This window comes from Carcharodon carcharias, chromosome 15 (genome assembly GCF_017639515.1).
Source record: "Carcharodon carcharias isolate sCarCar2 chromosome 15, sCarCar2.pri, whole genome shotgun sequence".
Taxonomy (NCBI): Eukaryota; Metazoa; Chordata; class Chondrichthyes; order Lamniformes; family Lamnidae; genus Carcharodon; species Carcharodon carcharias.
Window position 1 is genome coordinate 80,430,461 of NC_054481.1, and position 22,070 is coordinate 80,452,530.

General features: G+C 48.4%; 2 pseudogenes; both read right to left on the reverse strand.

The window, feature by feature from the left end:
- Positions 1 to 233: 233 nt before the first annotated feature.
- LOC121288405 lies at positions 234 to 15,174 on the reverse strand (annotated as a pseudogene).
- A 1,282-nt stretch (positions 15,175 to 16,456) lies between these two features.
- LOC121288406 lies at positions 16,457 to 21,875 on the reverse strand (annotated as a pseudogene).
- Between the last annotated feature and the right edge of the window lie 195 nt (positions 21,876 to 22,070).

Consider the following 22,070-nt stretch of genomic DNA (forward strand, 5'->3'; position numbering starts at 1 on the left):
TGTTGCTGTTGTTGCTGTTCCTTTTGCTGTTGTTGCTGCTGCTGTTGCTCTTCCTGCTGCTCTTGCTGTTCCTGCTGTTGTTGCTACTGCAACAATTGCTGCGGCTGTTGCTCCTAATGCTGTTGCTCTTCCTGTTGCTGCTGTTACTGCTGCTTTTGCTGCTGTTGTTGCTGTTCCTGCTGCAGCTTTTTTTCCTCTTGCTGGTGTTGGTTCTTTGGCTGTTATTGTTGCTCTTGCTGTTGCTGCTGATGCTGTTGCTGTTGCTGCTGCTGTTGCTCTTGTTGCTGTTCCTGTTGCTGTTGCTATTGCTGTTCCTGTTGTTGCAGTTGCTGCTGCTGCTGTTATGCTGCTGTTGCTGTTGCTGCTGCTGCTGTTACGATTCTTTTAGCTCATGTTGCTGCTGTTGTTGCTGCTGTTCCTATTGCTGCTAATGCTGTTGCTGCTGTTCCTATTGCTGCTAATGCTGTTTCTGCTGTTCCTGTTGCTGTGGTTCCTGCTGCTGTTGCTGTTCCTGCTGCTGTTGCTGTTCCTGTTGCTGTTCCGGCTGTTGTTGCTACTGCTACAATTTTGCGGTTGTTGCTCCTAATGCTGTTGCTGTTCCTGTTGCTGCTGTTGCTGCTGTTGTTGCTGCTGTAGATGTTGTTCCTACTGATGCTGTTATTGTTGCTTTTCCTATTATTGCTGAAGCTGTCACTGTTGCTGTTGCTGCTGTTGCTGTCGCCACTGCATTGCTCTTGTCGCTGCTGTTTCTGCTGCTGTTGCAGCTGCCGCTGCTACAATTGATGCTGCTATTTTTGCTGTTCCTATTGTTATTATTGCTGATGTTATTGCTGCTGTTGTTACTGTGCCTGTTCCTGCAGTTCCAGCTGCAGCTGCTGTTGCTGTTGTTCTTGTTGCTGATGTCGCTGTTGCTATTTCTGCTGTTAATGCTGCTGCTGTGGTTCCACTTGCTGCGGTTTCTCCTGCTGTTGCTGCTGTTGATTTTTCTGCGATTGATGCTGCTGTAATGTTCCTATTGTTGCTGTTGTTGCTGCTGCTGCTGTTGCTGCTGTTGTTGCTGTTCCAGCTGCAGCTTTTATTCCTCTTGCTGGTGTTGCAGCTTTGGCTGTTATTTTTGCTGTTGCTGTTGCTGCTGATGCTGTTGCTGTTGCTGCTGCTGTTGCTCTTGTTGCTGTTCCTGTTGCTGTTGCTGTTGCTGTTCTTGTTGCTGTTCCGGCTGTTGTTGCTACTGCTACAATTGCTGCGGTTGTTGCTCCTAATGCTGTTGCTGTACCTGTTGCTGCTGTTGCTGCTGTTCTTGCTGCTGTAGATTTTCCTACTGCTGCTGTTATTGTTGCTTTTCCCATTGTTGCTTATGCTGTCACTGTTGCTGTTGCTGCTGTTGCTGTCGACACTGCGGTTGCTCTTGTTGCTGCTGCTGTTGCAGCTGCTGCTGCTACAATTGATGCTGCCGTTTTTGCTGTTCTTATTGTTATTATTGCTGATGTTATTGCTGCTGTTGTTACTGTTCCTGTTGCTGCTGTTCCAGGTGCAGCTGCTGTTGCTGTTGTTCTTGCTGCTGATGTCGCTGCTGCTATTTCTGCTGTTAATGCTGCTGCTGTGGTTCACCTTGCTTCTTTTGCTCCTGCTGTTGGTGCTTTTGCTGTTTCTGCAATTGATGCTGCAGTAATGTTCCTATGGTTGCTGTTGTTGCTGCTGCTGCTGTTGCTGCTGTTGTTGCTATTCCTGCTGCATCTTTTGTTCCACTTCCTGGTTTTGCAGCTTTGGCTGTTATTGTTGCTCTTGCTGTTGCTGCTGATGCTGTTGCTGCTGCTGTTGCTCTTGTTGCTGTTCCTGTTGCTGTTGTTATTGCTGTTCCTGTTGTCACAATTGCTGCTGCTGCTGTTATGCTGCTGTTGCTGTTGCTGCTGTTGCTGTTACAATTCTTTTAGCTCATGTTGCTGCTGTTGTTGCTACTGTTCCGATTGCTGCTAATGCTGTTGCTGCTGTTCCTGTTGCTGTTATTCCTGCTGCTGTTGCTATTCCTGCTGCTGTTGCTGTTCCTGTTGCTGTTCCTGCTATTGTTGCTCCTGCTACAATTGCTGCGGTTGTTGCTCCTAATGCTGTTGCTGTTCCTGTTGCTGCTGTTGCTGCTGTCGTTGCTGTCGTTGCTGTTCCTGCTGCCACTTTTGTTCCTCTTGCTGGTGTTGCATCTTTGGCTGTTATTGTTGCTCTTGCTGTTGCTGCTGGTGCTGCTGCTGTTGCTGCTGCTGCTGCTACAATCGCTGCTGCTATTTTTGGTATTCAAGTTGCTGTTGTTGCTGATGCTGTTGCTGCTGTTCCGGCTGCAGCTGCTGTTGCTGTTGCTGTTGCTGCTGCTGTTGCTGCTGCAGCTTTTCTTGCTTTTGCTGTTTCTGCTGTTGCTGTTTCAGCTGTTGATGCTGCTGTTGCTGTTCCTATTGTTACTGTTGCTGCTGCTGCTTTTGTGGCTGCTGTTATTGCTGTTCCTGTTGCTGCTGTTGTTCCAGTTGCTGCTGTTGCAGCTTTGGCTGTTATTGTTGCTCTTGCTGTTGCTGCTGATGCTGTTGCTGCTGTTGCTGCTGTTCCTGTTGCTGCTGTTGTTGCTGTTCGTGTTGATGCTGCAGATTTGACTGTTATTGTTGCTCTTGCTTTTGCTGCTGCTGTAGCTGCACCTGTTGCTTCTGTTGCTGTTGCTGCTGCTGTTGCTGCTGCAGCTTTTCTTGCTTTTGCTGTTTCTGCTGTTGCTGTTTCAGCTGTTGCTGCTGCTGTTGCTCTTCCTGCTGCTCTTGCTGTTCCTGCTGTTGTTGCTACTGCTACAATTGCTGCGGTTGTTGCTCCTAATGCTGTTGCTGTTCCTGTTCCTGCTGTTGCTGCTGCTGTTGCTTCTGTAGATGCTGTTCCTATTGCTGCTGTTATTGTTGCTTTTCCTATTGCTGCTGATGCTGTCGCTGTTGCTGTTGCTGTCGCTTCTGCTGTTGCTCTTGTTGCTGCTGTTGCTGCTGCTATTTCTGCTGTTAATGCTGCTGCTCTGGTTCCACTTGCTGCTGTTGCTCCTGCTGTTGGTGCTTTTGCTGTTTTGCGATTGATGCTGCTGTAATTTTCCTATTGTTGCTGTTGTTGCTGCTTCTGCTTTTGCTGCTGCTGTTGTTGCTGTTGCTGCTGCAGCTTTTGTTCCTCTTGCTGGTGTTGGTTCTTTGGCTGTTATTGTTGCTCTTGCTGTTGCTGCTGATGCTGTTGCTGTTGCTGCTGCTGTTGCTCTTGTTGCTGTTCCTGTTGCTGTTGCTATTGCTGTTCCTGTTGCAGTTGCTGCTGCTGCTGTTATGCTGCTGTTGCTGTTGCTGCTGCTGCTGTTACGATTCCTTTTGCTCATGTTGCTGCTGTTGTTGCTGCTGTTCCTATTGCTGCTAATGCTGTTGCTGCTGTTCCTGTTGCTGTGGTTCCTGCTGCTGTTGCTGTTCCTGTTGCTGTTGCTGTTCCTGTTGCTGTTCCGGCTGTTGATGCTACTGCTACAATTGCTGCGGTTGTTGCTCCTAATGCTGTTGCTGTTCCTGTTGCTGCTGTTGCTGCTGTTGTTGCTGCTGTAGATGTTGTTCCTATTGATGCTGTTATTGTTGCTTTTCCAATTGTTGCTTATGCTGTCGCTGTTGCTGTTGCTGCTGTTGCTGTCACCACTGTGGTTGCTCTTGTTGCTGCTGTTGCTGCTGCTGTTGCAGCTGCTGCTGCTACAATTGATGCTGCTGTTTTTGCTGTTCCTATTGTTATTATTGCTGATGTTATTGCTGCTGTTGTTACTGTTCCTGTTGCTGCTGTTCCAGCTGCAGCTGCTGTTGCTGGTGTTCTTGCTGCGGATGTCGCTGTTGCTATTTCTGCTGTTAATGCTGCTGCTGTGGGTCAAATTGCTGCTGTTGCTCCTGCTGTTGTTGCTGTTGCTGTTTCTGCAATTGATGCTGCTGTAATGTTCATATTGTTGCTGTTGTTGCTGCTGCTGCTGTTGTTGCTATTCCTGCTGCAGCGTTTGTTCCTCTTCCTGGTGTTGCAGCTTTGGCTGTTATTGTTGCTCTTGCTGTTGCTGCTGATGCTGTTGCTGTTGCTGCTGCTGTTGCTCTTGTTGCTGTTCCTGTTGCTGTTGTTATTGCTGTTCCTGTTGTCACAATTGCTGCTACTGCTGTTATGCTGCTGTTGCTGCTGCTGCTGTTGCTGTTACGATTCTTTTAGCTCATTTTGCTGCTGTTGTTGCTACTGTTCCGATTGCTGCTAATGCTGTTGCTGCTGTTCCTGTTGCTGTTGTTCCTGCTGCTGTTTCTATTCCTGCTGCTGTTGCTGTTCCTGCTATTGTTGCTCCTGCTACAATTGCTGCGGTTGTTGCTCCTAATGCTGTTGCTGTTCCTGTTGCTGCTGTTGCTGCTGTCGTTGCTGTTCCTGCTGCAGCTTTTGTTCCTCTTGCTGGTGTTGCATCTTTGGCTGTTATTGTTGCTCTTGCTGTTGCTGCTGATGCTGTTGCTGTTGCTGCTGCTGTTGCTCTTGTTGCTGTTCCTGTTGCTGTTGTTATTGCTTTTCCTGTTGTTGCAATTGCTGCTGCTGTTATGCTGCTGTTGCTGTTGCTGCTGCTGCTGTTACGATTCATTTTGCTCATGTTGCTGCTGTTGTTGCTACTGTTCCTATTGCTGCTAATGCTGTTGCTGCTGTTCCTGTTGCTGTTGTTCCTGCTGCTGTTGCTGTTCCTGCTGCTGTTGCTGTTCCTGTTGCTGTTCCTGCTGTTATTGCTACTGCTACAATTGCCGTAGCTGTTGCTCCTAATGCTGTTGCTGTTCCTGCTGCTGCTGTTGCTGCTGTTGCTGCTGTTGTTGCTGCTGTAGATGCTGTTCCTATTGCTGCTGTTCCCATAGCTGCTGTTCCTGTAGCTGCTGCTGTTGCTGCTGTTGTTTTTGCATGTGCTGATCCTGTTGCTGCTGTTGCTTCTGCTGTTGCTGTTCCTATTGCTGCTGTTGCTGCTGTTGTTCCTGTTCCTATTGCTCCTTTTCCTGTTGCTGCTGTTGCTGTTCTTTTTGCTGTTGTTGCTTCTGTTGTTGCTGCTTTTGCTGTTGCTGCTGATGCTGTTGCTGTTGCTGCTGCTGTTGCTACTGTTCCTGTTGCAGTTATTGCTGCTGCTGCTGAAGTTCCTGCTGTTGTTGCTACTGCTATTATTGCAGCGGTTGTTGCTCCTAATGCTGTTGCTGTTCCTGTTGCTGCTGTTGCTGCTGCTGATTCTGTTCCTATTGCTGCTGTTTCTGTTGCAGTTGCTGCTGGTGCTGCTGCTGTTGCAGCTTTTGATGCTACAATCGCTGCTGCTGTTTTTGGTGTTCAAGTTGCTGTTATTGCTGATGCTGTTGCAGCTGTTCCGGCTGCAGCTGCTGTTGCTGTTGCTGTTGCTGCAGCTGTTGCTGCTGCAGCTTTTCTTGCTTTTGCTGTTTCTGCTGTTGCCGTTTCAGCTGTTGATGCTGCTGTTGCTGTTCCTATTGTTACTGTTGTTGCTGCTGCTTTTGTGGCTGCTGTTATTGCTGTTCCTGTTGCTGCTGTTGTTCCAGTTGCTGCTGTTGCAGCTTTGGCTGTTATTGTTGCTCTTGCTGTTGCTGCTGATGCTGTTGCTGCTGTTGCTGCTGTTCCTGTTGCTGCTGTTGTTGCTGTTGGTGTTGTTGCTGCAGATTTGACTGTTATTGTTGCTCTTGCTGTTGCTGCTGCTGTAGCTGCACCTGTTGCTTCTGTTGCTGTTGTTATGCTGCTGTTGCTGTTGCTGCTTCTGCTGTTACGATTCCTTTTGCTCATGTTGCTGCTGTTGTTGCTGCTGTTCCTATTGCTGCTAATGCTGTTGCTGCTGTTCCTGTTGCTGTGGTTCCTGCTGCTGTTGCTGTTCCTGTTGCTGTTGCTGTTCCTGTTGCTGTTCCGGCTGTTGATGCTACTGCTACAATTGCTGCGGTTGTTGCTCCTAATGCTGTTGCTGTTCCTGTTGCTGCTGTTGCTGCTGTTGTTGCTGCTGTAGATGTTGTTCCTATTGATGCTGTTATTGTTGCTTTTCCAATTGTTGCTTATGCTGTCGCTGTTGCTGTTGCTGCTGTTGCTGTCACCACTGTGGTTGCTCTTGTTGCTGCTGTTGCTGCTGCTGTTGCAGCTGCTGCTGCTACAATTGATGCTGCTGTTTTTGCTGTTCCTATTGTTATTATTGCTGATGATATTGCTGCTGTTGTTACTGTTCCTGTTGCTGCTGTTCCAGCTGCAGCTGCTGTTGCTGTTGTTCTTGCTGCGGATGTCGCTGTTGCTATTTCTGCTGTTAATGCTGCTGCTGTGGGTCAAATTGCTGCTGTTGCTCCTGCTGTTGTTGCTGTTGCTGTTTCTGCAATTGATGCTGCTGTAATGTTCATATTGTTGCTGTTGTTGCTGCTGCTGCTGTTGTTGCTATTCCTGCTGCAGCGTTTGTTCCTCTTCCTGGTGTTGCAGCTTTGGCTGTTATTGTTGCTCTTGCTGTTGCTGCTGATGCTGTTGCTGTTGCTGCTGCTGTTGCTCTTGTTGCTGTTCCTGTTGCTGTTGTTATTGCTGTTCCTGTTGTCACAATTGCTGCTGCTGCTGTTATGCTGCTGTTGCTGCTGCTGCTGTTGCTGTTACGATTCTTTTAGCTCATTTTGCTGCTGTTGTTGCTACTGTTCCGATTGCTGCTAATGCTGTTGCTGCTGTTCCTGTTGCTGTTGTTCCTGCTGCTGTTGCTATTCCTGCTGCTGTTGCTGTTCCTGTTGCTGTTCCTGCTAATGTTGCTCCTGCTACAATTGCTGCGGTTGTTGCTCCTAATGCTGTTGCTGTTCCTGTTGCTGCTGTTGCTGCTGTCGTTGCTGTCGTTGCTGTTCCTGCTGCAACTTTTGTTCCTCTTGCTGGTGTTGCATCTTTGGCTGTTATTGTTGCTCTTGCTGTTGCTGCTGGTGCTGCTGCTGTTGCTGCTGCTGCTGCTACAATCGCTGCTGCTATTTTTGGTATTCACGTTGCTGTTGTTGCTGATGCTGTTGCTGCTGTTCCGGCTGCAGCTGCTGTTGCTGTTGCTGTTGCTGCTGCTGTTGCTGCTGCAGCTTTTCTTGCTTTTGCTGTTTCTGCTGTTGCTGTTTCAGCTGTTGATGCTGCTGTTGCTGTTCCTATTGTTACTGTTGCTGCTGCTGCTTTTGTGGCTGCTGTTATTGCTGTTCCTGTTGCTGCTGTTGTTCCAGTTGCTGCTGTTGCAGCTTTGGCTGTTATTGTTGCTCTTGCTGTTGCTGCTGATGCTGTTGCTGCTGTTGCTGCTGTTCCTGTTGCTGCTGTTGTTGCTGTTCGTGTTGATGCTGCAGATTTGACTGTTATTGTTGCTCTTGCTTTTGCTGCTGCTGTAGCTGCACCTGTTGCTTCTGTTGCTGTTGCTGCTGCTGTTGCTGCTGCAGCTTTTCTTGCTTTTGCTGTTTCTGCTGTTGCTGTTTCAGCTGTTGCTGCTGCTGTTGCTCTTCCTGCTGCTCTTGCTGTTCCTGCTGTTGTTGCTACTGCTACAATTGCTGCGGTTGTTGCTCCTAATGTTGTTGCTGTTCCTGTTCCTGCTGTTGCTGCTGCTGTTGCTTCTGTAGATGCTGTTCCTATTGCTGCTGTTATTGTTGCTTTTCCTATTGCTGCTGATGCTGTCGCTGTTGCTGTTGCTGTCGCTTCTGCTGTTGCTCTTGTTGCTGCTGTTGCTGCTGCTATTTCTGCTGTTAATGCTGCTGCTCTGGTTCCACTTGCTGCTGTTGCTCCTGCTGTTGGTGCTTTTGCTGTTTTGCGATTGATGCTGCTGTAATTTTCCTATTGTTGCTGTTGTTGCTGCTTCTGTTTTTGCTGCTGCTGTTGTTGCTGTTGCTGCTGCAGCTTTTGTTCCTCTTGCTGGTGTTGCATCTTTGGCTGTTATTGTTGCTCTTGCTGTTGCTGCTGGTGCTGCTGCTGTTGCTGCTGCTGCTGCTACAATCGCTGCTGCTATTTTTGGTATTCAAGTTGCTGTTGTTGCTGATGCTGTTGCTGCTGTTCCGGCTGCAGCTGCTGTTGCTGTTGCTGTTGCTGCTGCTGTTGCTGCTGCAGCTTTTCTTGCTTTTGCTGTTTCTGCTGTTGCTGTTTCAGCTGTTGATGCTGCTGTTGCTGTTCCTATTGTTACTGTTGCTGCTGCTGCTTTTGTGGCTGCTGTTATTGCTGTTCCTGTTGCTGCTGTTGTTCCAGTTGCTGCTGTTGCAGCTTTGGCTGTTATTGTTGCTCTTGCTGTTGCTGCTGATGCTGTTGCTGCTGTTGCTGCTGTTCCTGTTGCTGCTGTTGTTGCTGTTCGTGTTGATGCTGCAGATTTGACTGTTATTGTTGCTCTTGCTTTTGCTGCTGCTGTAGCTGCACCTGTTGCTTCTGTTGCTGTTGCTGCTGCTGTTGCTGCTGCAGCTTTTCTTGCTTTTGCTGTTTCTGCTGTTGCTGTTTCAGCTGTTGCTGCTGCTGTTGCTCTTCCTGCTGCTCTTGCTGTTCCTGCTGTTGTTGCTACTGCTACAATTGCTGCGGTTGTTGCTCCTAATGCTGTTGCTGTTCCTGTTCCTGCTGTTGCTGCTGCTGTTGCTTCTGTAGATGCTGTTCCTATTGCTGCTGTTATTGTTGCTTTTCCTATTGCTGCTGATGCTGTCGCTGTTGCTGTTGCTGTCGCTTCTGCTGTTGCTCTTGTTGCTGCTGTTGCTGCTGCTATTTCTGCTGTTAATGCTGCTGCTCTGGTTCCACTTGCTGCTGTTGCTCCTGCTGTTGGTGCTTTTGCTGTTTTGCGATTGATGCTGCTGTAATTTTCCTATTGTTGCTGTTGTTGCTGCTTCTGCTTTTGCTGCTGCTGTTGTTGCTGTTGCTGCTGCAGCTTTTGTTCCTCTTGCTGGTGTTGGTTCTTTGGCTGTTATTGTTGCTCTTGCTGTTGCTGCTGATGCTGTTGCTGTTGCTGCTGCTGTTGCTCTTGTTGCTGTTCCTGTTGCTGTTGCTATTGCTGTTCCTGTTGCAGTTGCTGCTGCTGCTGTTATGCTGCTGTTGCTGTTGCTGCTGCTGCTGTTACGATTCCTTTTGCTCATGTTGCTGCTGTTGTTGCTGCTGTTCCTATTGCTGCTAATGCTGTTGCTGCTGTTCCTGTTGCTGTGGTTCCTGCTGCTGTTGCTGTTCCTGTTGCTGTTGCTGTTCCTGTTGCTGTTCCGGCTGTTGATGCTACTGCTACAATTGCTGCGGTTGTTGCTCCTAATGCTGTTGCTGTTCCTGTTGCTGCTGTTGCTGCTGTTGTTGCTGCTGTAGATGTTGTTCCTATTGATGCTGTTATTGTTGCTTTTCCAATTGTTGCTTATGCTGTCGCTGTTGCTGTTGCTGCTGTTGCTGTCACCACTGTGGTTGCTCTTGTTGCTGCTGTTGCTGCTGCTGTTGCAGCTGCTGCTGCTACAATTGATGCTGCTGTTTTTGCTGTTCCTATTGTTATTATTGCTGATGTTATTGCTGCTGTTGTTACTGTTCCTGTTGCTGCTGTTCCAGCTGCAGCTGCTGTTGCTGGTGTTCTTGCTGCGGATGTCGCTGTTGCTATTTCTGCTGTTAATGCTGCTGCTGTGGGTCAAATTGCTGCTGTTGCTCCTGCTGTTGTTGCTGTTGCTGTTTCTGCAATTGATGCTGCTGTAATGTTCATATTGTTGCTGTTGTTGCTGCTGCTGCTGTTGTTGCTATTCCTGCTGCAGCGTTTGTTCCTCTTCCTGGTGTTGCAGCTTTGGCTGTTATTGTTGCTCTTGCTGTTGCTGCTGATGCTGTTGCTGTTGCTGCTGCTGTTGCTCTTGTTGCTGTTCCTGTTGCTGTTGTTATTGCTGTTCCTGTTGTCACAATTGCTGCTACTGCTGTTATGCTGCTGTTGCTGCTGCTGCTGTTGCTGTTACGATTCTTTTAGCTCATTTTGCTGCTGTTGTTGCTACTGTTCCGATTGCTGCTAATGCTGTTGCTGCTGTTCCTGTTGCTGTTGTTCCTGCTGCTGTTTCTATTCCTGCTGCTGTTGCTGTTCCTGCTATTGTTGCTCCTGCTACAATTGCTGCGGTTGTTGCTCCTAATGCTGTTGCTGTTCCTGTTGCTGCTGTTGCTGCTGTCGTTGCTGTTCCTGCTGCAGCTTTTGTTCCTCTTGCTGGTGTTGCATCTTTGGCTGTTATTGTTGCTCTTGCTGTTGCTGCTGATGCTGTTGCTGTTGCTGCTGCTGTTGCTCTTGTTGCTGTTCCTGTTGCTGTTGTTATTGCTTTTCCTGTTGTTGCAATTGCTGCTGCTGTTATGCTGCTGTTGCTGTTGCTGCTGCTGCTGTTACGATTCATTTTGCTCATGTTGCTGCTGTTGTTGCTACTGTTCCTATTGCTGCTAATGCTGTTGCTGCTGTTCCTGTTGCTGTTGTTCCTGCTGCTGTTGCTGTTCCTGCTGCTGTTGCTGTTCCTGTTGCTGTTCCTGCTGTTATTGCTACTGCTACAATTGCCGTAGTTGTTGCTCCTAATGCTGTTGCTGTTCCTGCTGCTGCTGTTGCTGCTGTTGCTGCTGTTGTTGCTGCTGTAGATGCTGTTCCTATTGCTGCTGTTCCCATAGCTGCTGTTCCTGTAGCTGCTGCTGTTGCTGCTGTTGTTTTTGCATGTGCTGATCCTGTTGCTGCTGTTGCTTCTGCTGTTGCTGTTCCTATTGCTGCTGTTGCTGCTGTTGTTCCTGTTCCTATTGCTCCTTTTCCTGTTGCTGCTGTTGCTGTTCTTTTTGCTGTTGTTGCTTCTGTTGTTGCTGCTTTTGCTGTTGCTGCTGATGCTGTTGCTGTTGCTGCTGCTGTTGCTACTGTTCCTGTTGCAGTTATTGCTGCTGCTGCTGAAGTTCCTGCTGTTGTTGCTACTGCTATTATTGCAGCGGTTGTTGCTCCTAATGCTGTTGCTGTTCCTGTTGCTGCTGTTGCTGCTGCTGATTCTGTTCCTATTGCTGCTGTTTCTGTTGCAGTTGCTGCTGGTGCTGCTGCTGTTGCAGCTTTTGATGCTACAATCGCTGCTGCTGTTTTTGGTGTTCAAGTTGCTGTTATTGCTGATGCTGTTGCAGCTGTTCCGGCTGCAGCTGCTGTTGCTGTTGCTGTTGCTGCAGCTGTTGCTGCTGCAGCTTTTCTTGCTTTTGCTGTTTCTGCTGTTGCCGTTTCAGCTGTTGATGCTGCTGTTGCTGTTCCTATTGTTACTGTTGTTGCTGCTGCTTTTGTGGCTGCTGTTATTGCTGTTCCTGTTGCTGCTGTTGTTCCAGTTGCTGCTGTTGCAGCTTTGGCTGTTATTGTTGCTCTTGCTGTTGCTGCTGATGCTGTTGCTGCTGTTGCTGCTGTTCCTGTTGCTGCTGTTGTTGCTGTTGGTGTTGTTGCTGCAGATTTGACTGTTATTGTTGCTCTTGCTGTTGCTGCTGCTGTAGCTGCACCTGTTGCTTCTGTTGCTGTTGTTATGCTGCTGTTGCTGTTGCTGCTTCTGCTGTTACGATTCCTTTTGCTCATGTTGCTGCTGTTGTTGCTGCTGTTCCTATTGCTGCTAATGCTGTTGCTGCTGTTCCTGTTGCTGTGGTTCCTGCTGCTGTTGCTGTTCCTGTTGCTGTTGCTGTTCCTGTTGCTGTTCCGGCTGTTGATGCTACTGCTACAATTGCTGCGGTTGTTGCTCCTAATGCTGTTGCTGTTCCTGTTGCTGCTGTTGCTGCTGTTGTTGCTGCTGTAGATGTTGTTCCTATTGATGCTGTTATTGTTGCTTTTCCAATTGTTGCTTATGCTGTCGCTGTTGCTGTTGCTGCTGTTGCTGTCACCACTGTGGTTGCTCTTGTTGCTGCTGTTGCTGCTGCTGTTGCAGCTGCTGCTGCTACAATTGATGCTGCTGTTTTTGCTGTTCCTATTGTTATTATTGCTGATGATATTGCTGCTGTTGTTACTGTTCCTGTTGCTGCTGTTCCAGCTGCAGCTGCTGTTGCTGTTGTTCTTGCTGCGGATGTCGCTGTTGCTATTTCTGCTGTTAATGCTGCTGCTGTGGGTCAAATTGCTGCTGTTGCTCCTGCTGTTGTTGCTGTTGCTGTTTCTGCAATTGATGCTGCTGTAATGTTCATATTGTTGCTGTTGTTGCTGCTGCTGCTGTTGTTGCTATTCCTGCTGCAGCGTTTGTTCCTCTTCCTGGTGTTGCAGCTTTGGCTGTTATTGTTGCTCTTGCTGTTGCTGCTGATGCTGTTGCTGTTGCTGCTGCTGTTGCTCTTGTTGCTGTTCCTGTTGCTGTTGTTATTGCTGTTCCTGTTGTCACAATTGCTGCTGCTGCTGTTATGCTGCTGTTGCTGCTGCTGCTGTTGCTGTTACGATTCTTTTAGCTCATTTTGCTGCTGTTGTTGCTACTGTTCCGATTGCTGCTAATGCTGTTGCTGCTGTTCCTGTTGCTGTTGTTCCTGCTGCTGTTGCTATTCCTGCTGCTGTTGCTGTTCCTGTTGCTGTTCCTGCTAATGTTGCTCCTGCTACAATTGCTGCGGTTGTTGCTCCTAATGCTGTTGCTGTTCCTGTTGCTGCTGTTGCTGCTGTCGTTGCTGTCGTTGCTGTTCCTGCTGCAACTTTTGTTCCTCTTGCTGGTGTTGCATCTTTGGCTGTTATTGTTGCTCTTGCTGTTGCTGCTGGTGCTGCTGCTGTTGCTGCTGCTGCTGCTACAATCGCTGCTGCTATTTTTGGTATTCAAGTTGCTGTTGTTGCTGATGCTGTTGCTGCTGTTCCGGCTGCAGCTGCTGTTGCTGTTGCTGTTGCTGCTGCTGTTGCTGCTGCAGCTTTTCTTGCTTTTGCTGTTTCTGCTGTTGCTGTTTCAGCTGTTGATGCTGCTGTTGCTGTTCCTATTGTTACTGTTGCTGCTGCTGCTTTTGTGGCTGCTGTTATTGCTGTTCCTGTTGCTGCTGTTGTTCCAGTTGCTGCTGTTGCAGCTTTGGCTGTTATTGTTGCTCTTGCTGTTGCTGCTGATGCTGTTGCTGCTGTTGCTGCTGTTCCTGTTGCTGCTGTTGTTGCTGTTCGTGTTGATGCTGCAGATTTGACTGTTATTGTTGCTCTTGCTTTTGCTGCTGCTGTAGCTGCACCTGTTGCTTCTGTTGCTGTTGCTGCTGCTGTTGCTGCTGCAGCTTTTCTTGCTTTTGCTGTTTCTGCTGTTGCTGTTTCAGCTGTTGCTGCTGCTGTTGCTCTTCCTGCTGCTCTTGCTGTTCCTGCTGTTGTTGCTACTGCTACAATTGCTGCGGTTGTTGCTCCTAATGTTGTTGCTGTTCCTGTTCCTGCTGTTGCTGCTGCTGTTGCTTCTGTAGATGCTGTTCCTATTGCTGCTGTTATTGTTGCTTTTCCTATTGCTGCTGATGCTGTCGCTGTTGCTGTTGCTGTCGCTTCTGCTGTTGCTCTTGTTGCTGCTGTTGCTGCTGCTATTTCTGCTGTTAATGCTGCTGCTCTGGTTCCACTTGCTGCTGTTGCTCCTGCTGTTGGTGCTTTTGCTGTTTTGCGATTGATGCTGCTGTAATTTTCCTATTGTTGCTGTTGTTGCTGCTTCTGCTTTTGCTGCTGCTGTTGTTGCTGTTGCTGCTGCAGCTTTTGTTCCTCTTGCTGGTGTTGGTTCTTTGGCTGTTATTGTTGCTCTTGCTGTTGCTGCTGATGCTGTTGCTGTTGCTGCTGCTGTTGCTCTTGTTGCTGTTCCTGTTGCTGTTGCTATTGCTGTTCCTGTTGCAGTTGCTGCTGCTGCTGTTATGCTGCTGTTGCTGTTGCTGCTGCTGCTGTTACGATTCCTTTTGCTCATGTTGCTGCTGTTGTTGCTGCTGTTCCTATTGCTGCTAATGCTGTTGCTGCTGTTCCTGTTGCTGTGGTTCCTGCTGCTGTTGCTGTTCCTGTTGCTGTTGCTGTTCCTGTTGCTGTTCCGGCTGTTGATGCTACTGCTACAATTGCTGCGGTTGTTGCTCCTAATGCTGTTGCTGTTCCTGTTGCTGCTGTTGCTGCTGTTGTTGCTGCTGTAGATGTTGTTCCTATTGATGCTGTTATTGTTGCTTTTCCAATTGTTGCTTATGCTGTCGCTGTTGCTGTTGCTGCTGTTGCTGTCACCACTGTGGTTGCTCTTGTTGCTGCTGTTGCTGCTGCTGTTGCAGCTGCTGCTGCTACAATTGATGCTGCTGTTTTTGCTGTTCCTATTGTTATTATTGCTGATGTTATTGCTGCTGTTGTTACTGTTCCTGTTGCTGCTGTTCCAGCTGCAGCTGCTGTTGCTGTTGTTCTTGCTGCGGATGTCGCTGTTGCTATTTCTGCTGTTAATGCTGCTGCTGTGGGTCAAATTGCTGCTGTTGCTCCTGCTGTTGTTGCTGTTGCTGTTTCTGCAATTGATGCTGCTGTAATGTTCATATTGTTGCTGTTGTTGCTGCTGCTGCTGTTGTTGCTATTCCTGCTGCAGCGTTTGTTCCTCTTCCTGGTGTTGCAGCTTTGGCTGTTATTGTTGCTCTTGCTGTTGCTGCTGATGCTGTTGCTGTTGCTGCTGCTGTTGCTCTTGTTGCTGTTCCTGTTGCTGTTGTTATTGCTGTTCCTGTTGTCACAATTGCTGCTACTGCTGTTATGCTGCTGTTGCTGCTGCTGCTGTTGCTGTTACGATTCTTTTAGCTCATTTTGCTGCTGTTGTTGCTACTGTTCCGATTGCTGCTAATGCTGTTGCTGCTGTTCCTGTTGCTGTTGTTCCTGCTGCTGTTTCTATTCCTGCTGCTGTTGCTGTTCCTGCTATTGTTGCTCCTGCTACAATTGCTGCGGTTGTTGCTCCTAATGCTGTTGCTGTTCCTGTTGCTGCTGTTGCTGCTGTCGTTGCTGTTCCTGCTGCAGCTTTTGTTCCTCTTGCTGGTGTTGCATCTTTGGCTGTTATTGTTGCTCTTGCTGTTGCTGCTGATGCTGTTGCTGTTGCTGCTGCTGTTGCTCTTGTTGCTGTTCCTGTTGCTGTTGTTATTGCTTTTCCTGTTGTTGCAATTGCTGCTGCTGTTATGCTGCTGTTGCTGTTGCTGCTGCTGCTGTTACGATTCATTTTGCTCATGTTGCTGCTGTTGTTGCTACTGTTCCTATTGCTGCTAATGCTGTTGCTGCTGTTCCTGTTGCTGTTGTTCCTGCTGCTGTTGCTGTTCCTGCTGCTGTTGCTGTTCCTGTTGCTGTTCCTGCTGTTATTGCTACTGCTACAATTGCCGTAGTTGTTGCTCCTAATGCTGTTGCTGTTCCTGCTGCTGCTGTTGCTGCTGTTGCTGCTGTTGTTGCTGCTGTAGATGCTGTTCCTATTGCTGCTGTTCCCATAGCTGCTGTTCCTGTAGCTGCTGCTGTTGCTGCTGTTGTTTTTGCATGTGCTGATCCTGTTGCTGCTGTTGCTTCTGCTGTTGCTGTTCCTATTGCTGCTGTTGCTGCTGTTGTTCCTGTTCCTATTGCTCCTTTTCCTGTTGCTGCTGTTGCTGTTCTTTTTGCTGTTGTTGCTTCTGTTGTTGCTGCTTTTGCTGTTGCTGCTGATGCTGTTGCTGTTGCTGCTGCTGTTGCTACTGTTCCTGTTGCAGTTATTGCTGCTGCTGCTGAAGTTCCTGCTGTTGTTGCTACTGCTATTATTGCAGCGGTTGTTGCTCCTAATGCTGTTGCTGTTCCTGTTGCTGCTGTTGCTGCTGCTGATTCTGTTCCTATTGCTGCTGTTTCTGTTGCAGTTGCTGCTGGTGCTGCTGCTGTTGCAGCTTTTGATGCTACAATCGCTGCTGCTGTTTTTGGTGTTCAAGTTGCTGTTATTGCTGATGCTGTTGCAGCTGTTCCGGCTGCAGCTGCTGTTGCTGTTGCTGTTGCTGCAGCTGTTGCTGCTGCAGCTTTTCTTGCTTTTGCTGTTTCTGCTGTTGCCGTTTCAGCTGTTGATGCTGCTGTTGCTGTTCCTATTGTTACTGTTGTTGCTGCTGCTTTTGTGGCTGCTGTTATTGCTGTTCCTGTTGCTGCTGTTGTTCCAGTTGCTGCTGTTGCAGCTTTGGCTGTTATTGTTGCTCTTGCTGTTGCTGCTGATGCTGTTGCTGCTGTTGCTGCTGTTCCTGTTGCTGCTGTTGTTGCTGTTGGTGTTGTTGCTGCAGATTTGACTGTTATTGTTGCTCTTGCTGTTGCTGCTGTAGCTGCACCTGTTGCTTCTGTTGCTGCTGCTGTAGCTGCACCTGTTGCTGGTGTTGCTGTTGCTGTGCCCGCTGCTGTTGTTGTTCCTGCTTCTGCTGTTGCTGTTGCTGTTGTGTTGTTTTTGCTGTTACTATTGCTGCGGTTGTTGCTGCTATTGCTTTTTCAGTTGCTATTGCTGCTGCTGTTCCTGTAGCTGCTGCTGTTGCAACTTTTGATGCTGCTGTTGCTTATCCTTTTGCTGCTGTTGCTGCTGTTGTTCCTGTTCCTCTTGCTGCTGCTGCTGCTGTTCCTGCTGTTAAGCTGCTGTTGCTGTTGCTGATGCTGTTGCTGTCACTGCTGTTCCTGTTGCTGCTGCTGTAGCTGCACCTGTTGCTGCTGTTGCTGTTGCTGTCCCTGCTGCTGCTGCTGTTCCTGCTTCTGCTGTTGCTGTTGTGTTGTTGTTGCTGTTGCTGTTGCTGCTGTTCCTGTTGCTGCTGCTGTTGCTGCGCCTGTTTCTGCTTTTGCTGTTGTTGTGCCTGATGTTGTTGCAGTTCCTGCTTCTTCTGTTGCTATTGCTGTTGTGTTTTTGCTGCTGCTGTTGCTGTTGTTGTTGCTGTTCCTGTTGCTGCTATTCCTGTTGCAACTGCTGTTGCTGTTGCTGTTGCTGCTCATACTGTTGCTGCTGCTATTGCTGCTGTTGCTACTCCTGTTGCTGCTTTTGCTGCTGCTGTTGCTGTTGTTGCTGTTGCTGTTGTTGCTGTTCCTTTTGCTGTTGTTGCTGCTGCTGTTGCTCTTCCTGCTGCTCTTGCTGTTCCTGCTGTTGTTGCTACTGCGACAATTGCTGCGGCTGTTGCTCCTAATGCTCTTGCTCTTCCTGTTGCTGCTGTTACTGCTGCTTTTGCTGCTGTTGTTGCTGTTCCTGCTGCAGCTTTTTTTCCTCTTGCTGGTGTTGGTTCTTTGGCTGTTATTGTTGCTCTTGCTGTTGCTGCTGATGCTGTTGCTGTTGCTGCTGCTGTTGCTCTTGTTGCTGTTCCTGTTGCTGTTGCTATTGCTGTTCCTGTTGTTGCAGTTGCTGCTGCTGCTGTTATGCTGCTGTTGCTGTTGCTGCTGCTGCTGTTACGATTCTTTTAGCTCATGTTGCTGCTGTTGTTGCTGCTGTTCCTATTGCTGCTAATGCTGTTGCTGCTGTTCCTATTGCTGCTAATGCTGTTGCTGCTGTTCCTGTTGCTGTGGTTCCTGCTGCTGTTGCTGTTCCTGCTGCTGTTGCTGTTCCTGTTGCTGTTCCGGCTCTTGTTGCTACTGCTACAATTTTGCGGTTGTTGCTCCTAATGCTGTTGCTGTTCCTGTTGCTGCTGTTGCTGCTGTTGTTGCTGCTGTAGATGTTATTCCTATTGATGCTGTTATTGTTGCTTTTCCTATTATTGCTGAAGCTGTCACTGTTGCTGTTGCTGCTGTTGCTGTCGCCACTGCATTGCTCTTGTTGCTGCTGTTTCTGCTGCTGTTGCAGCTGCTGCTGCTACAATTGATGCTGCTATTTTTGCTGTTCCTATTGTTATTATTGCTGATGTTATTGCTGCTGTTGTTACTGTGCCTGTTCCTGCAGTTCCAGCTGCAGCTGCTGTTGCTGTTGTTCTTGTTGCTGATGTCGCTGTTGCTATTTCTGCTGTTAATGCTGCTGCTGTGGTTCCACTTGCTGCGGTTTCTCCTGCTGTTGCTGCTGTTGATTTTTCTGCGATTGATGCTGCTGTAATGTTCCTATTGTTGCTGTTGCTGCTGCTGCTGCTGTTGCTGCTGTTGTTGCTGTTCCAGCTGCAGCTTTTATTCCTCTTGCTGGTGTTGCAGCTTTGGCTGTTATTTTTGCTGTTGCTGTTGCTGCTGATGCTGTTGCTGTTGCTGCTGCTGTTGCTCTTGTTGCTGTTCCTGTTGCTGTTGCTGTTGCTGTTCTTGTTGCTGTTCCGGCTGTTGTTGCTACTGCTACAATTGCTGCGGTTGTTGCTCCTAATGCTGTTGCTGTACCTGTTGCTGCTGTTGCTGCTGTTGTTGCTGCTGTAGATTTTCCTACTGCTGCTGTTATTGTTGCTTTTCCCATTGTTGCTTATGCTGTCACTGTTGCTGTTGCTGCTGTTGCTGTCGACACTGCGGTTGCTCTTGTTGCTGCTGTTGCTGCTGCTGTTGCAGCTGCTGCTGCTACAATTGATGCTGCCGTTTTTGCTGTTCCTATTGTTATTATTGCTGATGTTATTGCTGCTGTTGTTACTGTTCCTGTTGCTGCTGTTCCAGGTGCAGCTGCTGTTGCTGTTGTTCTTGCTGCTGATGTCGCTGCTGCTATTTCTGCTGTTAATGCTGCTGCTGTGGTTCACCTTGCTTCTTTTGCTCCTGCTGTTGGTGCTTTTGCTGTTTCTGCAATTGATGCTGCAGTAATGTTCCTATGGTTACTGTTGTTGCTGCTGCTGCTGTTGCTGCTGTTGTTGCTATTCCTGCTGCATCTTTTGTTCCACTTCCTGGTTTTGCAGCTTTGGCTGTTATTGTTGCTCTTGCTGTTGCTGCTGATGCTGTTGCTGCTGCTGTTGCTCTTGTTGCTGTGCCTGTTGCTGTTGTTATTGCTGTTCCTGTTGTCACAATTGCTGCTGCTGCTGTTATGCTGCTGTTGCTGTTGCTGCTGTTGCTGTTACAATTCTTTTAGCTCATGTTGCTGCTGTTGTTGCTACTGTTCCGATTGCTGCTAATGCTGTTGCTGCTGTTCCTGTTGCTGTTATTCCTGCTGCTGTTGCTATTCCTGCTGCTGTTGCTGTTCCTGTTGCTGTTCCTGCTATTGTTGCTCCTGCTACAATTGCTGCGGTTGTTGCTCCTAATGCTGTTGCTGTTCCTGTTGCTGCTGTTGCTGCTGTCGTTGCTGTTCCTGCTGCAACTTTTGTTCCTCTTGCTGGTGTTGCATCTTTGGCTGTTATTGTTGCTCTTGCTGTTGCTGCTGGTGCTGCTGCTGTTGCTGCTGCTGCTGCTACAATCGCTGCTGCTATTTTTGGTATTCAAGTTGCTGTTATTGCTGCTGCTGTTGCTGCTGTTCCGGCTGCAGCTGCTGTTGCTGTTGCTGTTGCTGCTGCTGTTGCTGCTGCAGCTTTTCTTGCTTTTGCTGTTTCTGCTGTTGCTGGTTCAGCTGTTGATGCTGCTGTTGCTGTTCCTATTGTTACTGTTGTTGCTGCTGCTTTTGTGGCTGCTGTTATTGCTGTTCCTGTTGCTGCTGTTGTTCCAGTTGCTGCTGTTGCAGCTTTGGCTGTTATTGTTGCTCTTGCTGTTGCTGCTGATGCTGTTGCTGCTGTTGCTGCTGTTCCTGTTGCTGCTGTTGTTGCTGTTCGTGTTGATGCTGCAGATTTGACTGTTATTGTTGCTCTTGCTTTTGCTGCTGCTGTAGCTGCACCTGTTGCTTCTGTTGCTGTTGCTGCTGCTGTTGCTGCTGCAGCTTTTCTTGCTTTTGCTGTTTCTGCTGTTGCTGTTTCAGCTGTTGCTGCTGCTGTTGCTCTTCCTGCTGCTCTTGCTGTTCCTGCTGTTGTTGCTACTGCTACAATTGCTGCGGTTGTTGCTCCTAATGCTGTTGCTGTTCCTGTTCCTGCTGTTGCTGCTGCTGTTGCTTCTGTAGATGCTGTTCCTATTGCTGCTGTTATTGTTGCTTTTCCTATTGCTGCTGATGCTGTCGCTGTTGCTGTTGCTGTCGCTTCTGCTGTTGCTCTTGTTGCTGCTGTTGCTGCTGCTATTTCTGCTGTTAATGCTGCTGCTCTGGTTCCACTTGCTGCTGTTGCTCCTGCTGTTGGTGCTTTTGCTGTTTTGCGATTGATGCTGCTGTAATTTTCCTATTGTTGCTGTTGTTGCTGCTTCTGCTTTTGCTGCTGCTGTTGTTGCTGTTGCTGCTGCAGCTTTTGTTCCTCTTGCTGGTGTTGGTTCTTTGGCTGTTATTGTTGCTCTTGCTGTTGCTGCTGATGCTGTTGCTGTTGCTGCTGCTGTTGCTCTTGTTGCTGTTCCTGTTGCTGTTGCTATTGCTGTTCCTGTTGCAGTTGCTGCTGCTGCTGTTATGCTGCTGTTGCTGTTGCTGCTGCTGCTGTTACGATTCCTTTTGCTCATGTTGCTGCTGTTGTTGCTGCTGTTCCTATTGCTGCTAATGCTGTTGCTGCTGTTCCTGTTGCTGTGGTTCCTGCTGCTGTTGCTGTTCCTGTTGCTGTTGCTGTTCCTGTTGCTGTTCCGGCTGTTGATGCTACTGCTACAATTGCTGCGGTTGTTGCTCCTAATGCTGTTGCTGTTCCTGTTGCTGCTGTTGCTGCTGTTGTTGCTGCTGTAGATGTTGTTCCTATTGATGCTGTTATTGTTGCTTTTCCAATTGTTGCTTATGCTGTCGCTGTTGCTGTTGCTGCTGTTGCTGTCACCACTGTGGTTGCTCTTGTTGCTGCTGCTGTTGCAGCTGCTGCTGCTACAATTGATGCTGCTGTTTTTGCTGTTCCTATTGTTATTATTGCTGATGTTATTGCTGCTGTTGTTACTGTTCCTGTTGCTGCTGTTCCAGCTGCAGCTGCTGTTGCTGTTGTTCTTGCTGCGGATGTCGCTGTTGCTATTTCTGCTGTTAATGCTGCTGCTGTGGGTCAAATTGCTGCTGTTGCTCCTGCTGTTGTTGCTGTTGCTGTTTCTGCAATTGATGCTGCTGTAATGTTCATATTGTTGCTGTTGTTGCTGCTGCTGCTGTTGTTGCTATTCCTGCTGCAGCGTTTGTTCCTCTTCCTGGTGTTGCAGCTTTGGCTGTTATTGTTGCTCTTGCTGTTGCTGCTGATGCTGTTGCTGTTGCTGCTGCTGTTGCTCTTGTTGCTGTTCCTGTTGCTGTTGTTATTGCTGTTCCTGTTGTCACAATTGCTGCTGCTGCTGTTATGCTGCTGTTGCTGCTGCTGCTGTTGCTGTTACGATTCTTTTAGCTCATTTTGCTGCTGTTGTTGCTACAGTTCCGATTGCTGCTAATGCTGTTGCTGCTGTTCCTGTTGCTGTTGTTCCTGCTGCTGTTGCTATTCCTGCTGCTGTTGCTGTTCCTGTTGCTGTTCCTGCTATTGTTGCTCCTGCTACAATTGCTGCGGTTGTTGCTCCTAATGCTGTTGCTGTTCCTGTTGCTGCTGTTGCTGCTGTCGTTGCTGTTCCTGCTGCAGCTTTTGTTCCTCTTGCTGGTGTTGCATCTTTGGCTGTTATTGTTGCTCTTGCTGTTGCTGCTGATGCTGTTGCTGTTGCTGCTGCTGTTGCTCTTGTTGCTGTTCCTGTTGCTGTTGTTATTGCTTTTCCTGTTGTTGCAATTGCTGCTGCTGTTATGCTGCTGTTGCTGTTGCTGCTGCTGCTGTTACGATTCTTTTTGCTCATGTTGCTGCTGTTGTTGCTACTGTTCCTATTGCTGCTAATGCTGTTGCTGCTGTTCCTGTTGCTGTTGTTCCTGCTGCTGTTGCTGTTCCTGCTGCTGTTGCTGTTCCTGTTGCTGTTCCTGCTGTTATTGCTACTGCTACAATTGCCGTAGTTGTTGCTCCTAATGCTGTTGCTGTTCCTGCTGCTTCTGTTGCTGCTGTTGCTGCTGTTGTTGCTGCTGTAGATGCTGTTCCTATTGCTGCTGTTCCCATAGCTGCTGTTCCTGTAGCTGCTGCTGTTGCTGCTGTTGTTTTTGCATGTGCTGATCCTGTTGCTGCTGTTGCTTCTGCTGTTGCTGTTCCTATTGCTGCTGTTGCTGCTGTTGTTCCTGTTCCTATTGCTCCTTTTCCTGTTGCTGCTGTTGCTGTTCTTTTTGCTGTTGTTGCTTCTGTTGTTGCTGCTTTTGCTGTTGCTGCTGATGCTGTTGCTGTTGCTGCTGCTGTTGCTACTGTTCCTGTTGCAGTTTTTGCTGCTGCTGCTGAAGTTCCTGCTGTTGTTGCTACTGCTATTATTGCAGCGGTTG